Source organism: Lipotes vexillifer, unplaced genomic scaffold (genome assembly GCF_000442215.2).
Source record: "Lipotes vexillifer unplaced genomic scaffold, Lipotes_vexillifer_v1.1 scaffold225, whole genome shotgun sequence".
Classification (NCBI taxonomy): domain Eukaryota; kingdom Metazoa; phylum Chordata; class Mammalia; order Artiodactyla; family Lipotidae; genus Lipotes; species Lipotes vexillifer.
The window spans coordinates 1,741,054-1,746,237 of NW_006787630.1; positions in this window are offsets into that span (position 1 = coordinate 1,741,054).

The following is a 5,184-nucleotide window of genomic DNA, read 5'->3' on the forward strand; positions in this document are numbered from 1 at the left end:
GCGCAGGCCCAGCGGCCACGGCTCACGGGCCCAGCCACTCCGCGCCATGTGGGATCCTCCCGGACCGGGGCACGAACCTGTGTCCCCTGCATCGGCAGGCAGACTCTCAACCACTGCGCCACCAGGGAAGCCTTATTCCTATTTAATTTTTACAAGCACTTTTTTTTTAACAAGGGCACCCCAGTTTCACATACTTGGCTGCAGACACTTCAGGATGCCCTGTTACTCAAATCCACAGCCACGTTGTCACCACCTGTACACACGCAATCACGTACACCTCATCCCCTCCTCCTGGTCCAGCCCCCACCTCCCCCCAGCGTTGTCTGACCCTGGGGCAACCGTGAGGATGGGGAATATAAGAGGATGGGGGAAGGTGGGACTTTCTGAGGTTCCAAGCCCCCTCCTGATGCCCCTTGGGACCACATATTCCTCTCAGGCCATTCAGGGGGCCCCCTCCCCACCCCCGAGCAGAGCAGGCAGGTCAGAGCCCCCACCCTCAGCGTGTGCCCTGCCCTCATGTGTCCTGGATGTAGTTTCCTCATAGATTCTAGAGCCAGGAGGGCAGGCCCAGATCATGTGTGGATTGGAAGTGTCAGTGGGGTGTCACATAATCACCCAGAAAACCTTCCCTTCTGCCTCCCCATCCTGCGTGGGGTGACTCACACCGTGATCTGGGACAACCTGCTCGTCTGTACCATCCGTGGTTGTGTCTTCCTCTGGGGTGCGGGATGGTGGGAGTGTGCAAGGGATGCTGGACATGTGGGTCTCAATGGACTCGGCCCCTGACTTTGGGGGGTGACTTCAGGCCAAGCCCTGCCCCTCTCTGGGCCTCAGTTTCCCCATCTGTGTATACCCTTTCAGCCCCTCCCGGCCCTGACCTTGGGAACCTCACTCTTCCAGACTCCTTCCCTAGCCCTTCTTTTCATTCGTGCATTCCTCCAGAGTATTTATTGAGCACCTACTGTATGCCTGGGACCCAGCAGCGCCTGGGGCGGCCCCGGCCCGGCCCTGTCTTCTGTGACAAGTGCTGAAGCCGGAGGATCTCCCGATCCTCCGGCACAGTTCTGGAGGGAGGCGTGGGGTCTGGGCGCCCCCTGGTGGCAGGACGGGGGGGGGGAGAAGGAACTCAGCGTTTCAGGCGTTCCCTGCAGCCCCCAAGGGCTTCAGGTCCCCGATGGCCCCAGATGGTCCCCTCTGCCTCACTGCAGTGGGGGAGTGTGTTCAGTGTCTGGAAATGGGAGCCTCCGGCCTCTTCCTCCCCGGAGCTCTGTGGGGCAACCCTGCCATCTACTCCCCAACTAGCGGGACCGGTTTGCAGGGGTGAGGTTCCTGCCGGGGCAGAGGCCAATGCAGGGCCCACTCTAGCAGACAGGATGGCCTGTGGCCACAGGAGCCACGATTTCCCGCATGCCGTTCTCCCAGCGGCAACATTGTTTCCGTTAATGGTCATGTAACAATCAATGGAACCATTTAAAGAGAGAAGAAAACATTGCAATTTTAAAGATACTCAAAATCAGCAACCCAGTTGGAGATGGAACTAGCATTTGCACTTACTTGCCCAGCAAAAATTCCACACTGCTTTGATGCTTTACTTTTAAAGACGAATAAAAACTCCAGGTGCAACAACGGAAACGGAGAGACTCAAGATCTGTATCTCTGTGTCTTTACAATCCCTGGCTCTGGGGTTTTATTATTTACTGTGTCCCTTTAGGAACACGCAGGGCCCATTTGGTTTAGAGATTGGATTGCTGCCCGAAGACACCACAGGTGATTACAGACGGAAATGCTTCTCAAGGGAAGCACTCACAGCTGAGTCCTCAAGGGTCCAGAACTGGGAATTCTCCAAATGGACTTCCCGCAGGAAGCGATGTTTATTAAAGGATAAAGAATGAAAACGGGCAAGCTTGAAACATGTGTCTATTTTAATAAAACAATAGTAATCACGACAGTTCTTTCATCAACCCCACAAAATATTGTATTCAACAAACTTGTGGAGGTCCAGCTCTGGGGGGTGCGATGCTTTTCTTACTGTTTTGCATTCTCTGCAGACAGCACCCCTCTGTTGTCTGCGCTTCTCTCTCACCGACCCTGTACCAGCTGGCTCACCCACAGGAGGACATGAGTCCGGTTGAAGGGCTGCTGAAAACCCCTGGACTGTCTCACACCCTGAGGGTTAGTTGAGGGTTACAATGGCTTGACCACCTGGGAAAACAGTTTGGCTGTTTCTGCTACAGCTGAACGTACACTCGTGTACAAGTTTGAATAATCACGTCCACGCCCTAACCCCTGGAACCTGTGAACAGAACTTTATTTGGAAAACAGACTTTTGAGGATGTAATTTTTGTTTGTTTGTTTGTTTGTTTGTTTGCGGCACGTGGGCCTCTCACTGCTGTGGCCTCTCCCGTTGTGGGGCACAGGCTCCGGAAGCGCAGGCTCAGCGGCCACGGCTCACGGGCCCAGCCGCTCAGCGGCATGTGGGATCTTCCCGGACTGGGGCACGAACCCGTGTCCCCTGCATCGGCAGGCGGACTCTCAATGCGCCACCAGGGAGGCCCCTGAGGATGTAATTAAAAGTCTCAAGAAGATCATTCTGGAGTATCCAGATGGACGCTAAATCCAGTGACAAGTGACTTGTAAGAGACACACAGAGGAGAGACAGAGAGAAGAGACCCGTGTGAAGACAGAGTCAGAGATCGGAGGGATGCAGCCATAAGCCCAGGGATGCCTGGGGCTCCCAGAAGCTGGAAGAGGCAGGAAGGACCATCTCCTGGAGCCTCCAGAGGGAACACAGCCCTGGGACACCTTGATCTGGAACTTCCGGCCTCCGAATGGTGAAAGGAAAAATTCCTGTTGTCCCAAGCTACCCAGTTGGTGGTGACTGGTTACAGCAGCCCCAGGAGACTCAGAGGTTCACCCTACACCCTGCAGTCTCTGACAGGTATACGCCCAAGACAAATGAGAGCTCTGCTCACCAAAGGCTGCTTCTAGAATGTTCCTAGCACCTTTAGTCACAATAGCCCCCCACTGGAAATAACTCTAACACCCATCAGCAGTGGACTGAATCATTCTCTGGCCCTCACAGAATGACATGCTGTCTGCCAACGAAAAAGAATGATGCACCAATCATTCCCGCAGCAGCGTGGTGAGTCTGAGTCAGACAGGAGGGGACAGAAGACACCGTGGACATGACACAAGTGACCTTCAAGGCCAGAGGCAATGGAGGCAGGATGGGGGTTACCTTGAGGGGGAAGTGACTGGGAGGGGCCGGCCCTGTTGTGATACTTGCCCCCAAGTCGCGGGTTACACCTTTCTGTACATCTAAATTAAAACCAAAACAAACCTGAGGGGCTAAGTAAACGTCACTGCTTCCACCTGGGGAGACAGGTGTGTGTCCGCTCACCTGTGCTCCCAGGTGACCTGACCTGGGGGGGCAGGGCCCAAGGACAATCTTCAAGGGGCACAGGGGGTGGGGCAAGACCCCGTCTCCTGCCCTGGACCCAGGCCACACCACCTACTTCAAACACCTGGGCCACCAATAGGGAGATTAAGGGATCACTGTCCCCAGAGCCCAAGTGGACTTCTCAGCAGGGTGGGGGCTCATTAATAATTACCCTCGACCCTTTCCTCCCAACAAATCCAACAACCTCAAGTAAAAGCCAAAGTCCTCACCACACCTTCCAGGCAGGCACCTGCGTGGTCCAACCCTAGACCCACCTCCTCTCTCGCCCTGGCCCATGTGGCTGCAGCCACACCAGCCTGCCTGCTTCTTCTAACCCACCAGGCACAGTCCTGCCTCAGGGCCTTTGCAGTGACTGATTGAATGAACTGGACCCACTGCTCACCAGTAGCACTCGCTCCATGGTTCTTCCTCCCTCGCTGGAGTTCTCAAGGATGAGGACACAGGGCTGGCCAGGTTGGCAGCTGCACAGAGCTGCCTCCTTTTCAGGAAAACTGTCTGTGATGGATGGGGTCACCACCAGCTGGGGACAAGCTGGGCCACTCAGTGGGGAGCGGGATGACACGTCAAGGGATTGCAGTACTTGGCTGATGTGTTCGGGCAGGAATCAAAAGTGTCTCCAGATATGGCCCAATGGCCCTGGGACAGAATCACCCCCGGTTGAGAACCACTGACTTATGGCCTTGAGAGCCACTGCCCTGTCGGGGTTCCTGGTTTCCCCTCCAAACCCTCCCCTTGTGTTGGCCCCAGAAGTTGTAACCAACCAGAATCTGGGAGAAGCAGAGCTCAGGTGTGCGTGTGGGGGGCGCGGAATGTGATGGGCGCTACAGTGTCCTCCCAGCTGTGGCTGCAGATGCCTCACGGGAGATTTGTCTCTGGGCGACAGTAGCTGCCACTCGGAGATGCCCGTAGGGTTAAGGCCCCCTCCCGGGGGTGGGCTGAAACCAGTGACTGACAGATGTGGAGGCACAAAACATGGGCCCCTGGGCTCCAGGGGGGCCGATTCCAGGTGCAGTACCAGCTCCAGACCCCCCCATCCACCCACTGCTTCACTCAGCTCCCCCCACCCCCCAGCTTCCAACTCAGGCTGTGCTTCCGGGGACATGAAGTTGAACGGGGCAGTGGGGGCAGAGTGTTCTGGTTTTTCATATCCTGTTGGGTTGGATTTGTTATTTTTTGCTTAGATGTTTTTGCGTCTATATCCACATGACAGGTGCATCACATTCCTTACTTGTTCTGTCTCTGCCTGTTTTTACAATCAGGGTTGTGCTGGCCTCACAAAGGAAAGCAACGGCAGGTCCTAGAAGGTCCTGTCTGTGCCCACCCAGCTCCCGCCTCCCAGTTTCCATGAAGGCCAGGCTGACGTCCATGGCCAGCCTCCCGGAGCCTCTTTGTTGAAGGCTGCCTGGCCCTGGCCCCTGCGCTGCCTGCGGGGGCGCTGGGTGGAGTGAATGGCCACCGCTCCCCGCAGTGACCGGCAGGGTGGTGGATCCGGCCCCTCGGCACCGGGACAGGATAAGTCTCAGGTGTGCATTCAACATGGGCGGGAGAGCCACGGGCTGGCAGGTGTGCTGGGTTTAGCCACACCTGCTTTATTGGCTTCTTTCCCCTCCCACCTCAGTCTTCTCACTCCTGGCCCTTCCTGGGATCCCTCCCACGTAAAGGACTTGTACTCAAATTCTTGCCCCGCCATCTGCTCACGCAAGTGAGGTGGGGCTATTGCCTCT